This window comes from Mirounga angustirostris, unplaced genomic scaffold (assembly GCF_029215605.1).
Source record: "Mirounga angustirostris isolate CCGP_5_RB_7025 unplaced genomic scaffold, mMirAng1.0.hap1 SCAF_9, whole genome shotgun sequence".
NCBI lineage: Eukaryota > Metazoa > Chordata > Mammalia > Carnivora > Phocidae > Mirounga > Mirounga angustirostris.
In genome coordinates this window covers 52,245,045-52,263,538 of record NW_026991717.1, presented here as the reverse complement: position 1 = coordinate 52,263,538, position 18,494 = coordinate 52,245,045, and the positions used below count along the sequence as shown (strand labels likewise).

Below are 18,494 nucleotides of genomic sequence, written 5' to 3'. Positions count from 1 at the left end.
AATAAAGAGACTGAGTTGAATAATTACAGAACTCTTCTCAGCTAAAAAATACCCGTCACTAGGGGCACCTGGGTGGCTGTTGTTAAGCGTCTGCCTTCGGCTTGGGTCGTGATCCCGGGGTCCTGGGATGGAGCCCTGCATCGGGCTCCCTGCTCGGCAGGAAGCCTGCTTCTCCCTCTCCCACTCCCCCTGCTTGTGTTCCCTCTCTCGCTGTGTCTCTCTCTGTCAAAAAATAAATAAAAATCTTAAAAAAAAAAATACCCATCACTAAAAATGATCTTTATTTCTAATCAGTCTTCAACTGATACAGAGGTTCCTAATACTTTAAATTACTCCTCCTCGACTAATGATCTGTAATGATAGAACACTGATCTTTAAATAAGAATAAAATAGAGTTGGCTATGTGTACAAAGATTGTCAGGTGATGAATCATTTCAATGCCAAAAAAATGTTTGGGGTATTGAATTTGAACAGAGTACAGCAGATTTTTTTTTTTATTATGTTCAGTTAGCCAACATATACTACATCATTAGTTTTTGATGTAGAGCATATTTTCAAATACTATTGGAATTAAGGGGACTCCTAGAGAGTTCAAGTTTTGTCACATAAGTTAAGTAGCTAGTTTCTAAAATAAATTAGTTGATCTCTAGGGGCGACTGGATGGTTCAGTCAGTTAAGCATCCAACTCTTGATTTTGGCTCAGGTCATGATCTCATGGTCATGAGATATAATCCCGCATCAGGCTCTGCACTGAGCATGGAGCCTGGTTGGGATTCTCTCTCTCCTTCTCCCTCTGCCACATGAAACCTCTGATCAGATCATGAGATGCTGAATTCTTGAATAACAAGGTGTCTTTTCAGAAATTTTTACCCTAGGTAGCACTGACCAATGTACTGAAATGAAATAAAAAGAAAAAATAAATCTGCATAATATTTACACTGTTTCTCTTTTTAGATTTATCAAGAAACCACTTCCATGGGTACTAACTATACATGTTTCTACTATATGAATGTAATTTTTTTTTTATGAATGTAATTTTATACACCACAGCCAGGAAGTGGAATGCTGAAATTAACAGACAAAAAAATAATAAAAATTCTTAGTAGAAAAAGCCCCACAACTTTAACACAGAATAAAGATTGCTGTCCTGTTTTTTTAGCATGATAATAGTATTTAAATTTCTTAAATATTATCCATAACAATAAGCAAATCTATTTGTCAGCTCTCAATGTTGTTCTTTTGAAAACACTGGAAAATCCTTTGGGCTGAAACTTAGAAATGAATTCAAGAGCCTGGCATGAAGTAGCTATATAAAATTATTTTTAAATTGATAATTGTCATCATAAACAGACAAGCGGAGGGGCGCCGGGCTGGCTCAGTCGGTTAAGCGGCCTCCTTCAGCTCAGATCATGACTGCAGGGTCCTGGGATCAAGCCTCTGCTTCTCCCTCTCCTCCCTGCTTATGCTCTCTCTCTCTCAAATATATTTTAAAAAATCTAAAAAAAATAAATAATTTAAAAAATGTTTTAAATAAACAGACAAGAGCATACAGTCCTACCAACATTTCTATGGTAAATTGTTTTTCATTTTTATGAATTGCCAAAATCACATTCTTCTGTATTCTTCCTATTCATTTTCAAATGAAATTTTAATTCTATATGTATTCATTGAGTCCCTCTGTGAATAAGGTTTTGTGTTAAACTGGGGGTGGGAGTAAGGGAGGGAGTGGAAAAAGGAGGCCACGGCATGGTCTATTCCTTGCAAGGGCCAGGCCTCTCTTCCTGATCAAGGTCAAAGGAGGTCAAAGAACCAAGGTCCATTTTGCCCTATCACTGGGCATTGTCACCCCTGTCTTACAGATGGAAAAACTGAGATCGGGTGAGGTAAGGTAGCTTGGCCCAGCTGACGGCTAGTAAGTGGAGGAGCCAGTACCTGACCCAAGAATGTCTAGCCCCAACTTCAGTTCTCTCTCCATTACACAGTGCTGTTAGTAGCTTTCTTTTTTTTTTTTTTAAGATTTTATTTATTTATTCATAAGAGACAGAGAGAGAGAGAGGCAGAGAGAGAAGCAGGCTCCCCGCTGAGCAGGGAGCCCGAGGCGGTACTCGATCCCAGGACCCTGGGATCATGACCTGAGCCGAAGGCAGACGCTTAACCATCTGAGCCACCCAGGCGCCCTGTTAGTTGCTTTCTTATCCAACCTCAGCTCAAATGTCACCTTCTGAGAGGCATCTTCTCTTTTATACTTTCATTTTCTTCACATTTTTAAAGAGATCGGACCCAGGGTGCCTGGGTGGCTCAGATGGTTAAGCATCTGTCTTCAGTTCAGGTCATGATCTCCAGGTCCTGAGCCACATCTGGCTCCCAGCTGAGCAGGGAGTCTGCTTCTCCCTCTCTCTCTGCCTCTCCCCTTGCTTGTGCTCTCCTCTGTCTCTCTCTCTCTAATGAATAAATAAAATCTTTAAAAAAAAAATAAATTAAAAATAAATTAAAAAATAAATTAATAAATCGTGAGAGTCTTTTCCAGCTGAAAACAAACAAAAGCCTTTTGCAGATTTTTTTCAAATAGTAACTTAGCTAAAATTCTCCAAAAACAAGAGAAAAAAGGAAATGATACACAGCACAGACAAAAATAAGGATAATGTTAAAAAGAAAAACAGAATTACACTTTCTCCCTTGTTGCTTTAGTAAAAGGCTAAGAGGAGTGGGGGCCAATTCTAAAGGCCAAGTGTGCACACTTGACTGCCATCATGCCCATGGAGTCATCAGATGCCCACAATTGAGGCTCCATGGAAGATTCTCAACAAAGATACACCCCTTTAAGCATGTGTGTGAAGCAGAAGATGTTCACAATTTGAAATGTCAGCATGGGGAATGTGGGCTTTCTTAAGAAAGTATTATGTCAGTATTTGTGTTATGTATGAATGCTTCTTATATACCTTTAAAGAAGACTGTGATGGGAGTTTTTACCTCAGTATTAAAAATTTCGGGGCTTGGGCGCCTGGGTGGCTCAGTTCGTTAAGCGACTGCCTTCGGCTCAGGTCATGATCCTGGAGTCCCGGGATCGAGTCCCACATCGGGCTCCCTGCTCAGCTGGGGGTCTGCTTCTCCCTCTGACACTCTTCCCTCTCATGCTCTCTGTCTCTCATTCTCTCTCTCTCAAATAAATAAATAAAATCTTAAAAAAAAAAAATTTCGGGGCTCTCACGGAGAAATAGGTTAAAAGACACAAAACTATATGAGGCATGTATGGAGAGCATGCTAAAATAGGTTTTACACTATGGTTTTTCCCAGTTTCGATTTTGCATTATCCTTCATCATTCTTGGGTTTCTAGACCCTACATATAGTTTTAATATGTCCCAGACTGAAGGAACTAACTTACTTATACAGCAAGAGCTCTCAAAACCTCTGACCCCACTCAACCTTATCCCCTCCAAATTACCAAACAGCCCTACTTCAAAGAGCCTGCTGAGATGACCTATCTGGAGCCCCCCTTTGGGTTCCAGCAGCTCTGGGCAATCAGGCAATACAAAGACTAAAAAGAAAACTCTAACTGTGGATGAGGCCTCTGATTATCTTTCAATTCAATGGTCATCTGTTTCTGAATTCTTAACTTCCACATCGTATTTCCTCTATATTAAAAAATTCCCCGGGGCGCCTGGGTGGCTCAGTCGTTGAGCGTCTGCCTTCGGCTCGGGTCATGATCTCAGGGTCCTGGGATTGAGCCCCGCATCGGGCTCCCTGCTCGGCGGGGAGCCTGCTTCTCCCTCTCCCACTCCCCCTGCTTGTGTTCCCTCTCTCACTGTGTCTCTCTCTGTCAAATAAATAAATAAAATCTTTAAAAAAAAAAAAATCCCCCACTTTACTGAACTTTATTAAATTCTCCAGTCTGAAAAAAAAAAGTAGAGTTGAAAGAAAAATGGATTAGGTGGTTGGTCTTGTTACATAATATCCACTAGGACTCAAAACACTGAGGAAGAAACTAAAAAAGAAGCAGCATATTTTTGTTATATTTCCTGTGAGCTCTCATTATAACAGTTAATAAATATTATGTAGTTGATATCCGTAAATAATGAGTTCTTGGAAACCACATTCTAACATGCAGAACTGTAAAGGCAGTTTTTCCAAAAGAGCAATGCCATAACTAAAGTTTGGGTTCCTGAGACTTTGGCAGCATATTATTGCAATTATGATCAAAGAAATGCCATAGAGTAAATATGCAAAATTATAAAACTCTAAAGCAATTTCAAATACCAAAATTATACTGCTGATCCTAGTCCAAGGGCTTAAAACAATACGAATTGATTATACGGTTGACTCTTGAACACAGATTTGAACTGCAAAGGATCACCTACACATGGATTTTTGTCAATAAATACAGTACTGTAAATATATTTTCTCTTCAAAAAAATATATATTTATCTTCCTTATGATTTTCTTAAGAGTATTTTCTTTTCTCTGGGTTATCTTATTGTAAGAATACATTATATAATACATAAAACGTACAGAATATGTGTTAATTGACTGTTTACATTATTGTTAAGGCTTCTGGTCAACAGTAGGCTATTAGCAGCTAAGTTTTGGGGGAGACAAAAGTTATACTTGGATTTTTGACTGTGTGGAGTGTCAGTGACACTAACCCCCACATTGCTCAAGGGTCAACTGCGCAAGTATCCTATTATAAAGTATAGGAAAAGCACATTTTAACATAATACATATTTGATCAAAAATCGGTATGCTTACATTAAACATATTAAAGAAATGAAATGATAAAATCATTAGGATTCACCTTAAAATACTCCAGAAAGAAAAATAGCTGGGAAAGGCAATAAATAAAGCAAAATGTGCAAAATGCCGACATTTGTTGAAACCTGTACTTGGGAATTTGTTTTACTATTCTCTTTTCTTTGTTTATGTTTTAAAACTTTTAATAATAAAAAGTTAAAGAATCTAACTAAAAATTATAAATAATTACAATTTAATAGATAGTAAGTATTATTTAACAATTTATCTTACTTTCTTAAAACTCAGAAAGACTCTTTGTGGGGGGGGCCTGGGTGGCTCAGTCGGTTAAGCATCTGCCTTCGGCTCAGGTCATGATCCCAGGGTCCTGGGATTGAGCCTCACATCGGGCTCCCTGCTCCGCGGGAAGCCTGCTTCTCCCTCTCTCTCTGCCTGTTGCTTGCCCTGTTTGTGTTCGCTCCCTATCAAATAAATAAATAAAATCTTAAAAAAAAAAAAAAGCCTCTTTGGGGAAAAATGAGACAGGTCAATAACAACTACCCATTAGAGGAGGCATTAAGGCAAGTTTCCCACAGCAAGCAGTTGTCAATAGTGTAACTACCTTGAGAGCCCTCCCCCTACCTTCGAGACAATGTGCTCATGCATCACTAAACCAAAGTGCAAAAGTGTACCTGCAGGGAGTGAAGCCAGTCTCCAACCTTACACCACAACTAAAAATTAACTCAAAATGGATCAAAGATCTAAATGTAATAGCTAAAACTATAAAAAATTTTAGGAGACAACATAGGAGAAAAGATTCCTGACGTTGAATTTGGCAATGATTCCCTGGATATGACACCAAAAGCACAGACAACAAAAGAAAAAATAAATAAACTGGACTACAACAAAATGAAAAACTTCTGTGCATCAAAGCACACGATCAAGAGTGAAAAGGCAACCTAGAGAATGGGAGAAAATATTTGCAAATCATATATCCGATAAGGGGTTAACACCCAGAATATATAAAGAACTCCTACAATTCAACACCAACAAAAATAAACAATGTGACTAAAAATGGGCAAAGGACTTGAATAGACATTTCTCCAAAGCAGATATACAAATGCCCAACAAGCACATGAGAAGATACTAAACATCATTAATCATTAGGGAAATGCACATCAAAATCACAAGGAGACACTACTTCACAAAATCATAAAACAACAAGTGCTGGAGAAGATGTGGAGAAACTGGAATGCCTGTGCACTGTTGGTGGGAATGTAAAATTTCCAGCTGTGATGGAAAACAGTACGGAAGTTCTTTTAAAAAATTAAACATAGAATTACTATCCAATCCAGCAATAATATATACCCAAAAGAATTGAAAGCAGGGTCTCTAAGAGATATTTGTACACTCATGTTCACAGCAACATTATTCGTAATATCCCAAAGGTGGAAGTAATTCAAATATCCATCAACAGATGAATGTATAAACAAAATGTAGTATATACATACAGTAGAATATTATTCAACCTTGAAAAGGAAGGAAATGCTAAAACATGCTACTACATGGATGAACCTTGAGGGTATTATGCTAAATGAAATAAGTCAAAGAGACAAATGCTGTTATGATTCCACTTACACGAGGTACCTAGAGTAGTCCAATTCATAGACATAAAATAGAAAAGTGGTTGCCAGAGTCAGGAGGGAGGAGGACACAGGGAGTTGTTGTTTAATGGGTAGAGAGTTTTAATTTTGCAAGATGAAGATATGAATATACTTGACATTAGTGAACTGTACAGTTAAGATGGGACATTTTATGTTGTGTATTTTATTAAAATTAAAAATTTTTTAAAGTGTACATCTGTATTCTAAATATTTATTAAATGCCCACACAGTCATTTCAAAAAGGCATATCTCCAAAGGTGATAATTACATTGGACCCTTGCTGTCAGATTATTCCTATAGAGTTGGAGTAAGAAGAACTTAATAATTCATTAATTAGAACTTGGTTAATAAGATACTAAAGGATTCTGTTACATAGCAAATCATTACATGTTGGAGTTTACAGATTTTAGTAGGGTTCTGATGTTTGTTTGTTTAAGATTTTATTTATTTATTTATCAGAGAGAGAGTATGGGAGAGAGAGAGAGCACACACAGGGGGAGAGGCAGGCCCAGGGAGAAGCAGTCTCCCCGCTGAGCAAGAAGCCCAGTATGGGACTCGATCCCAGGATCCGGGATCATGAGCAGAGCTGAAGGCAGATGCTTAACCGACTGAGCCACCCAGGCGTCCCGGGTTCTGATGTTTTCTATTTTGTTTTAGAACCCTAAAAAAACAGTAAGATACATTTTTTAAAACTACATTTCCACCTACACATAATATCTGGTCAGCATAGAATTAATTGTACCAGCCCTAGATAATTAAAGTCAGCTTTAGCTCAGGGAACTCTGCCAGGTTTAATACCTGAAAGACAGGTAAAGAACACTAAGCCATATACTTTTGATTGGATTCTCTAAAGACGGTGAGTCAGGCTCCAAGTGTCAAAAGATCTAGTCTCATGCTTAACGAAAACAAAGATATTTTCTGTTAGAACTCTTTTTATCCAAGTACCTCAAAGTACTTGGCAAACATTAATCAAATGGAAATTAAGGCATAACCTCAGGACACATGAAGCCAGTGGCGTTCAAAAATTCACACAAAAAAGCCTCTAGATCCAACTACCAATTTATAGAAGAACACAGTAAACTACACCATGGCAATATAATCAGCAAAAACCAGACTGTGGGAAATTCCACAGGGTAAATGACCCAGTTTCTTCAACAAATGTGAGGGAGAAAGAAGAGATGGAGAGGGAGCCTACAGATTGAGATTTAAAGAAACACCAGCCAACTGTAATATCTGAAACTTGATTCAAACAAACTAAAAAGATTATGACATTTATGATACAACTGGAAATGCAAACTGACTTGAATGTGATGATATTAAGGAATTATTATGGATATTTTTATGTATAAAATGGTACTGTGGATATTTTATTTTAAGTGCTTGTGTTAGAGATATTGTTTCAAAGATCTCCATGACCACTCCCAAGTTCAGTGATTTCCTAGAGAAGTTTCTCAGAACTCAATATATACTGTACTCATGGCTAGGATTCATTGTAGCAAAAGGACACAGAGCAAAATTAGCAAAGGGAGAAGGTACATAGGGTGAAGTCTAGAGGAAACCAGGTGCAAGCTTCCAAGAGTCTTCTCCCAGTGGATTCACACAGTATGTGCTTAATTCCCTCAACAATGAGTTCTGAAATGTCATCTACCAGAGACACTCATTAGAGTCTCAGTGCCCAACATTTTACTGGGGGCTGGTTACACAAGCCCTCTCTGCCTAGCATGTACCAAGATTACAGACTCCCAGAAGGAAAGCAGGTGTTCAGCATGAACCATATTGTTTGTACACAAAACATAGGCACAATGAACTGCTAATAATTAAGGTGGTGAGAGAACCCTCCTGAAATCTAAGTTCTTAGATGCCAGCCAAGGGCCAAACTTGTAAGCAAACCTTTCAAAGGACAGCAGTTAGGCCTGATACGGTCACTCTCCCCTGCATAGGTACACACTGAAATACACGGGATAAAATGACAAAATGTACAGGATTTCCTTCAGAATAATATAGGAGGGCAGAACTGGGTGTGGATAGATTAGCCATGAACTGAATGCTGAAGCTGGAGGATGGGCATGTGGGAACTTATTGTACTGTTTTTCCTACTTTAGTGTATGTTTTAGGTTTTTCCCATAAGAAAACACTGACTTTGTTTTTAATCATAGAAGAATACTCAGAACCGATACTTAGGCTCTGAATCAAGAAAATGAGATGGGATGAGAACAGAAGCTTGTAGAACCTTCGGGCTGCTACCAAGGTCTCAGGGAAGACAGGTTATCCCAGGTCACATGTGAATAGGCTTTGAACCCTGACACTCAAGAGTTAGTTAACATGTTTTGGGGGAAAGGGACAAAAAGGGTTGCCTCTTGTCCAACACAAACTATATATCAGAGCGAAAATTTTGAGGGTGATTTAATTGTAGCTACTGATTAAGTGGCTGGCAAATGATCGTCAACAATCTATAGAATTTGCAAATCAGATTTCTTATACTTTTTGTCATTAATTAATGAGCCATAAAATGAATATGTAGCCACTCTTTCCCACAACACATTAGCAAAGAATGGAGAATGTTTCTTCCATTTCAAAAATGTGTTCTTTAGCAGTTAAACATGCTACTTACTCACATATTATGCTCTGGAAAACATTACGCTCCTCAGAGTGACTAAAACCTTGGCAACAATTCCACAGAGATATTGAGCATTCTGACTCACAGCTACACAGCCTCAACAGACATCATTAAATTTTGGTTTACTTAGGTGGGGTATGCAGGAGGTGGGGGGAAATATGGGTAAAAATATATCCTTTCCACTAAAACTATAAATAATCTGTATTTAATAATAAATTGTTTATAACACAAATATAATGACACTATGCTTTAGCTTGCATTATATAAGGCTAGAAAAAGTAAGCAGAAGCCCAATGGTGAACTACCAGCCTAACAAGTTTCACTGACTGGCCCCTCGCTCCAACACCCACAATATGATAGCTCAACCTGTCATAGACAGAAAAGAATGAGGCAGGGAGGAACAGCCCGAATCAGCAATACAGACTCATATATCTTCCCTCTCTCATATGAAGAAAACATGCATTCATCACTAAGTGGTTCCATCCCTGGTTTCTAAACAAAAGACATTTTGACTCATCATCAATGACTCATCATCAATAAAACATTCCCTATTAGTAGGAATGGCTTTCCACTAACCCATCCAAACTATAATCCAAATGCTAGTACACTAAAACATAAAATGAAATCTCTGGGTTGGGGATCAGAACAAAGCCTACAGAGGCACCTGGCTGGCTCAGTCAAAAGAGCATGCAACTCTTGATCTCCAGGTCGTGAGTTCGAGCCCCATGCTGGGTGTAGAGATTACTTAAATAAATACACTTAAAAAAAAAAAAAAAAAAAAAAAAGAATAAAACCTACAGATGGACAAGGAAAGGGCCAAGGGTCCCCCTGATTCTGTACTAAAACCCTCAAAGCTTTCCTGCCAATGGAAAAGCACATCAACTCTATAAAGCACACCACCTAGCACTGAGTTACAAATATACTGCAGTATTTAGTCAGTGTTCCTTCCAGGTAACTGTTATCAAGACAAAACTTATTCTGATTAAATAAAAGATAGAATGTTACTTCTTGTAATGTTACCCAGGTGTCAAGCTCTGGGCAAGTATTAACGATTCTGCTGAACTTACCTACTTAAGTATTTCAATATCTAGAAAACCAACTATTGCAGAGACTTTTAAATAAATGTTGACAATTACAAAGCTCTCCGTAATATCCAATTGGCAAATCAGTATTCCTTATGCTATTTACAAAAGCCAATGTTAGCCAATAATCCCTCTTGAGATCTATGTATAAAAAATATATTTCTGCCTAAAGTACTAAAAAACTTAAATTGACTTACAAAGTGGCTAAAATTCAACTATCTAGAACACTATCCAGAATAAAAGGCAAAAATAGCCTCTGAATGTTCAAAAGAGAAGAACCGCTTGCATGCCCTAAAGCTTTACTTGAAGGAGAATCCCTTAAATTTTCGTTCAGACTCTACCTGTAGTCTTATTTTACAACTTTATCCATTCCAAGTTCACATCAGTTTAAAGACAGAAAAAGTAATGTTGTCCTAAGTAACAAACTAATTTGAGTTAACTTAGGCAGGTGAGGAGGATTTTAAGGATACCTGCCAGCCAGGTGCCCCAGTTAGAACCCTTTTTTTGTTGTTGTTAAATGCCCTTTTAAGGAGGATTTTAAGGATTTTAAGTCTTTAAAGCCTAAAGACCGGAACAAGGCTTCAGACAGAACCGGAAGGAGGGCTCAAGAAAGCTAATCAATCGCTCTCAGTTTCTCATCTCTGCTCCTATGTTCACATCTGCAACCTCCACTTTCTGGGCCCCATGACTGATGAAAGATGCCCACCACATAGCTCCCAAGCTTCGAGTCTACAGGTCTAACCATAGTGAGTGAGCTGCCCTCCTCTGGGAAAGTCCCAGGAAATGGACATGGAATGGCCAGGGTAGGAGATGTTGCCACCCCTGGTCTAGCTGCATGTGGCTGAGGCGAGAAAGGATATCAAGTTATACAAAATGGCTGGGGATTAAAGAAGGTTCCCCACAATCTAGGAAGACCCTCCAAAGAGTATCCATAGCAGAAGAAAAGAAGCTGCAAAAATTCTGGGAACTAGAGGGTAGCAAAAAAATAAGATTTTATAGTCTCATAATGAAGAATGCAGGCCCTCTAAAACTTCTGACTTGAGGTAATATGTATTAGCATATGGGCAAATATCCTACACACCTTAGTAGACTATGAGAGCTTCAAAGTACTATTTGCCCTATTAGTCACATTTATTATGATGACCTATTACTCACAAAAGTTTAAGTTATATTCAGTATCATCTCTTTGGAAAGGAGAGATAATACTTATACTAATGGGACATTTGAGGAAGGACACTGATATACTGTTGATGGGAGTATAAACTGGTACAGCCTTTTTGGAAAGCAATTTAGCATTATATACAAAGTACCTTAAAAATACTCAGCACTCGGGCACCTGGGTGGCTCAGTTGGTTTAAGCCACTGCCTTCGGCTCAGGTCATGATCCTAGAGTCCCAGGACTGAGTGCCACATCGGGCTCCCTGCTGAGCAGGGAGTCTGCTTCTCCCTCTGACTCTCCCCCCTCTCATGCTCTCTCTCTCTCTCATTCTCTCTCTCAAATAAATAAATAAAATTAAAAAAAAATATTCAGCAACTCTATCTTTAGGAATTGATTCTATGAAAATAGTCCAAAACACATACAAAAATGTGTTTAACAAATATTCAAAACATTATTTATAATACTCAAACTGTGGAAATAAATGTCCAATGATAAAGCAAAGGTTAAATAAACTCTGTCTAATCCATATTATAATCTGAAAAATAAACAATTCTAAATAACAAGAAAAAATATTCATGTCATAAATAGTGAAAAGGAGTGCACAGATACATACATGAGAAATGCATATATATAAAATAATCTTGACTATATAAAAAATATGAATGGAAAAAGCTAGAAAGGGACTGTCACGGTTTGAGTTCCCCAGAAAGCACACTCTGAGATGGAGATTAGTACACAGGCAGTTTATCAGGGAGTGCTCTTGGGATCTACAGCTATAGGAGGAAGGGAAGAAAACATGATTGGGCACAGGGAGAAGCTGAACTACAATGCAGACCTAATAAAAACCTCAGTCAATTTCACATAGAGCTACAAAATTGAAATGGCACAATGAGGCTGGGTCTTCATACCCTGCATCAACTAGTCATTGGACACAGGCTGCCCTAAAAAAGAGTATGTCCTTGTGCAAACGGTCTTTTAAGCTGAGGAAACTCCCAACAACCTTGCAGTAGCAAGAAAGATCTGGGCAGTATAGCACAGTATCTACAACAGAAACTACATCCAAAAGTTACCATTTGTTGTCTTTGGAGAATAGTTTATTTACTTTAAATTCCTCACTAGGGTCTTCCATATTTTCCAAATAAAAAATAAGTTATACTCAATTTTTTAAGTTTTTATTTATTTAAGTAATCTCTATACCCAATGTGGGGCTCAAATTCATGACCCTGAGATCAAGAGTCCCTACTCTCTGACTGAGCCAGCCAGGTGCCCCAGTTAGAACCCTTTTTTGTTGTTGTTAAGATTTTATTTATTTATTTGAAAGAGAGAGTGCATGCACAAGCAGGGGGAGGAGCAGAGGTAGAGGGAGAAGCAGGCTCCCTGCTCAGCAGGGAGCCCAAGGAGGGTCTCAATCCTGAGACCCTGATATCACGACCTGAGCTGAAGGCAGACGCTTAACTGACTGAGCCATTCAGGTGCCCCAACACTATTTTTAATAATAGATTTTAGAAAGATTTATATCCAATATACTCATAAAAATAAATTTGCTTAATGGAAGTGACTTAGTATATAGAAAATTTAGGGGCACCTGGGTGGCTCAGACGGTTGAGTGTCTGCCTTTGGCTCTGGTCATGATCTCAGGTTCCTGGGACTGGGTCCCGCATCAGGCTCCCTGCTCAGCAGGGAGTCGTCTGCTTCTCCCTGTCCCTCTGTGATTTCTCTAGTTCTCACTCCCTCTCAAATAAATAAATAAATAATCTTTGAAGAAAATAAATTTAGTTATAGAAATATATATATGTTAGGTAAGGTTTGGTTAGTTTTAAAACTAAACAAATTCAAATTTATCTCTAAGACACATTGTTATTTTTAAAAAGCAAAAAACTTTTTCATAAAAACATCATAAACTGATTACTAGCCAAAATTAGGTTTCCATTTTGCATGCCATACAACCAACAAAAATGTGAAAATTCCAAAAATATTAGAAAAAAAGGAGTCCATCTTAAAAAATGGAAAACCTTTTTTAGGGTTTACTTTACAACCACAAACACATCTGCTGGGTTATACATCTTTGGAATGATTGATAAGATACCTGAGATAAAGTTTTTATTAATCATTACATTACCTACCAAATGGTTCTTTTAAATGATTTAAAAGAAAGTTTATCTTAAGCCATCTGAAAAATTCCTGCATCTGCATTAGATAAGTACTTATAAAATAGTTTACCAAATGACTTCTGGTTCTAAATAAGATGAAGTAACTTGCATCAGAATAACATTCGCACTGAGAACAACTAAGAAAGCTGGATAAGATGCAGACTAAAGGGGCACCTGGGTGGCTCAGTCTGTTGAGCATCTGCCTTGGGCTCAAGTCGTGATCCCAGGGTCCTGGGATCAAGTCCCACAATGGACTCCCTGCTCAGGGGGGAGCCTGCTTCTCCCTCTGCCTACCACCCCCTGTGTTTATGCTCTGTCAAATAAATAAATAAAATCTTTTTAAAAATTTAAAAAAATTTTGGGTGCCTGGGTGGCTCAGTTGGTTAAGCGACTGCCTTCAGCTCAGGTCATGATCCTGGAGTCCCAGGATCGAGTCCCGCATCGGGCTCCCTGCTCAGCGGGGGGTCTGCTTCTCCCTCTGCCCTCTTCCCTCTCATGGTCTCTGTCTCTCATTCTCTCTCTCTCAAATAAATAAATAAAATCTTTAAAAAAATAAAAAAATAAAAATTTAAAAAAATTTTAAAATGCAGACTAAAGGTGTTGGAGAGCAACCAAAGAATCATGATTTGAGGGGCCAAGATCCCAGAGAAAAGGGAAATGCACCTAGATGAACCCTACATTTGCTACTACTCCTTCTCCCTCAGGCATTTGCCAATTCAACCTCTGCAGTGTGGAGGCTGAGCTCTGTGTGTTGACCCAGAACTTGCGGCAGTCTCACAGGTCTAAAAAGACAAAACTTGGCTGGACCAGTAGCCTTGAACTCCAAGATGAGAGGGGGCCAGAATCTTGGAGAAAAAGAAGTAGTTGCTCACAATTTCCCTTTGGAGCATTTTGTCAGTTTCTAAATTGTAGATGTGCAGGAAAAGTGTGTGAGAAACCAAGCAGAAAGCAACCAGTAAGAAGCTAAACAGCTAAATAGAAATTACGGCACCGCAAGTGATAAGGAAACAAAAACTGGAGTTCGGGGCTAGGAGGGTAAAAAGGTCTGGGTAATATATCACAGCTTTCATTTGATATCTTTAAAACATTATATGCTAAGATTAAAGACAAGCTGGAAACTGACTACCTTACAAAGCCTGAAACAGTGAAACATCTTAATCCCTAACTGGACAAGGCCATCAGTCTGGCTGCCAGAAGAAAATTAAATCATTCCTACAAGAAGATATCACCCAGAGCCTCTATAATTTTTCATACAGAATATGCTTCATTCAACAAAAAATTAGTAGGCATGCCAGGGAAAAAAAGACGAAATGACCAAAGATCAAGAGAATAGACAATAGGAAAGGATCCACCACGGACCCAGATATTGCAGTGATCAAACAGAAACTTTAAGAGAACTCTGATTGAAAACCAAGCTCATGGGGTGCCTGGGTGGCTCGTTCGTTAAGCGTCCACCTTCAGCTCAGGTCATGATGCCGGGGTCCTAGGATCAAGCCCTGCATCAGGCTCCCTGCTCCTCGGGAAGCCTGCTTCTCCCTCTCCCACTTCCCCTGCTTGTGTTACCTCTCTTGCTGTCTATCAATTAAATAAATAAATAAATAAATAAAATCTTAAAAAAAAAAAAAGAAGGGCGCCTGGGTGGCTCAGTTGGTTAAGCGACTGCCTTCAGCTCAGGTCATGATCCTGGAGTCCCGGGATCGAGTCCCACATCGGGCTCCCTGCTGAGCAGGGAGTCTGCTTCTCCCTCTGACCCTCCCCCCTCTCATGCTCTCTCTCTCTCTCTCATTCTCTCTCTCAAATAAATAAATAAAATCTTTAAAAAAAAATAAAAAAGAAAACCAAGCTCATAAATACAGAGAACAGACTGGTGGTTGCCTCGGGGGAGGGGGGAGTGATATGGGTGAATGGGATCAAAAGGTACAAACTCACAGTTACAAAATAAATAAGTCATGGGATGTAATGTACAGCATAGTGATTATAGTTAATAATATTATACTGCATATTTGGAAGTTGCTGAGAGTAGATCTTAAAAGTCCTCATCAGAAGAAACAAATTGTAATTGTGCATGGTGATGGATGTTAACCAGACTTATTGTGGTGATCATTTCCCAATATATACAAATACTGAATCATTATGTTGTACACATGAAACTAAATGTTATATGTCAATTATACCTCAGCAAAAAAATGGGAACTATGTTTAATATATTTAAAGATATGCAAATAGTTGATAATTTTTCCAAAGACCTTAAATATTTTTTAAAAAGGCAAGTAGAATTTTTATTTATTTTTTTTAAAGATTTTATTTATTTATTTGACAGAGAGAGAGAGAGAGAGAGAGAGACAGCGAGAGAGGGAACACAAGCAGGGGGAGTGGGAGAGGGAGAAGCAGATTCCCTGCTGGGCAAGGAGCCAGATGCAGAACTCGATCCCAGGACCCCGGGATCATGACCTGAGCCGAAAGCAGACACTTAATGACTGAGCCACCCAGATGCCCCAGCAAGTAGAACTTTTAGAACTGAACAATACAATAACTAAAATTAAGAATTCAGTAGATGGACTAGAGGACTGACACAGCAGAAGAGAGGATTTGTGAAGTGAAAGGTCAGCAGAAAATAACCATATTGAGCCCAAAACAGAAAAAGTAATAGAGAAAAGAGAATCAGAGACATATGGAATAAAGTGAAATGGTCTAACTTATATGTAGCTGAGTCCCAGAAGGACAGAGAGAATAGGACAGAACTAGTATCTGAGTATGAGATACTAGTTTCCAAATACTAGTTTCCAAAACAGATGAAAAACATTAAGCTAGAGCTAGAAGCTCTAAGGACCCATAGAAGACTAAATGAAAAGAAAACCATGTGTGGCTACATCATAGTAAATCCAAACAAACATAGATAACTAAAAACAAAGAGAAAGCCTTAAAAGTATCCAGTGGCAGGTACAATGGGAGGTTGGCATGGCAAGTCTCAACAAATTTCAAAGAATGTACACAGATGTCATTCATAGCATTTAGTTTTGTTGTTGCTGCAGTGAAGTTTAAATTGTTTATATTCTTTTTCCTTTAAGGTTTGTCTTTCATTTGATGTTTAAGAAATACCAGCCATAGACTAAGATTACTATGTAAAGAATCACCTGTAATGAAAAAGCATGGATAAAGATTTGATGAATCTCTACAAATGTCTTGCTGGCTCAGGTACGTAGTCTGAAATTTGATAAAGGTTTTCACAGGTCAAATATCATCTAAGATTCATAAAAACAGTGGAGACACTATTGGATTTGAGACTCTGTGGGGCTGAGCCAGGAAAAGGCAAAACTGTAATATAACTGAAATTGTTGTTAGCGGCCCAAAGTATTTCTTCCTTTCTTTGCCCTTTTCAATACTAAAAGCAGATTTTCCTTATCCCTAGCTCCAGATGTATCCTCTACCTACCTGTCTCATTCTCACTGAAGAAAGGACTGACACTTGTTCACCAAAATTAAATATATTTATGCTCTCAAAATAACAACTTGCAAAAAATGCATAGGAATAGCTTTAGAAGAGACAATTCTGAGGCATTGAGGGGTTTTCTTTTTGTATCATTATTTTTAATTGTGGTAAAGTATACATAACATAAAATTTACCACCTTCACCATTTTTAAAGTTATATCTCAGTAGTATTAAGTACATTCACGTTGTTACACTACCATCACCATCACCCAGTCACAGAACTTTTTCATCTTCCAAAATCAAAACTCTGTGCCCATTAAACAAGAGCTCTCCCTTTTCTCCCTCCCCTAAGCTGCTGACAACCACCATTTTACTTTCTGTCTCTATGAATTTGACTACTCTAGGTACCTTATGTAAGTGGAATCATATAGTATTTATCATTTTGTGACTGGCTTAATTCATTTAGCATAATGTCCTCAACATTCAGCCATGTTGTAGCTTATGTTAAAATTTACTTCCTTCTTAAGGCTGAATAATATTCCATTGTGTGTGTGTACATATATATATGTATCATGCATCTATTAGTGGACACTTGAGTAGCTTACATCTTTTGGCTTTTATGAATAATGCTGCTATGAACATGGGTGTACAGATATCTCTCTGAGATCCTATTTTCAATTCCCTTGGTTATGTATCAAGTGGAATTAGTAGATTGTATGGTAATTCTATGCTCAACTTTTTTGAGGAGCTATCATACAGTTTTCCACAGCAGCCACACTAATTTACATTCTCATCAAGAGTGTATAAGGGTTCCAATTTCTTCACATCCTCTCCAACAACACTTGCTATTTTCTGGGGGTTTTTCTTCTTCTTCTTCTTTTTTTTTTTTTTTTTTTTGACAGAGAGAGAGACGCAAACGAGAGAGGAAACACAGCAGGGGGAGTGGGAGAGGGAGAAGCAGGCTTCCTGCCGAGGAGGAAGGACCTGAGCCAAAGGCAGATGCTTAACGACTGAGCCACCCAGGCGCCCCTGTTTTTGTTTTGATAATAAAGGTCCTAATGGATGTGAGGTATTACCTCAGTGTGGTTTTGATTTGCATTTCCCTAATGATTAACAATCTTGAATATTTTTTTATGTGCTTACTGGTCATTTGTATATCTTTTTTGGAGAAATATCTATTCAAATCCTTTGCCCATTTTTTAATCAAGTTGTTTGTTAGTTTATTGAGTTGGGAGAGCTCTTTGTGGATTTTCTTTTATTTGTAGATCCTGTCAGTACCCTCCAAATCACACTGTATAGGTGGCCTTCCTCTTTCTCTCCCCACACCTGGAAAATGTGCTTAATTCAAAACTAATCCAAGATGCTAATTCCAACACTAAAAAAGGATCAGGAATGAGACCTCTCAGTTCTGAAAGCAGAGAACAATGCTTAGATACATTATAAATTATTTTAATATATTATATATACTATATATACACATACACCATCAGACACCTGTTCTTAACTTGAAAAATGTTTCTTTGAAACATTTTTTTTACACTACTTAAAAAAAGAAAGAAAATATTTGTTTTCTCTAATTACAAAAGAAACATATACTGAATATAAAAATCTAAACATTATAGATATGGATAATTTAGAAAGTGAAAGTCTCCCATAATTACACCTCTAGA

The 18,494-nt window shown here is 38.1% G+C and overlaps 1 protein-coding gene across 4 annotated transcripts in view; it reads right to left on the bottom strand.

Moving 5' to 3' along the window:
* The window catches only part of MYO5A (myosin VA), a 197,513-nt gene that overhangs the window by 156,929 nt on the left and 22,090 nt on the right, over positions 1 to 18,494 (bottom strand). The gene's annotated exons all lie outside the window — the stretch shown is intronic.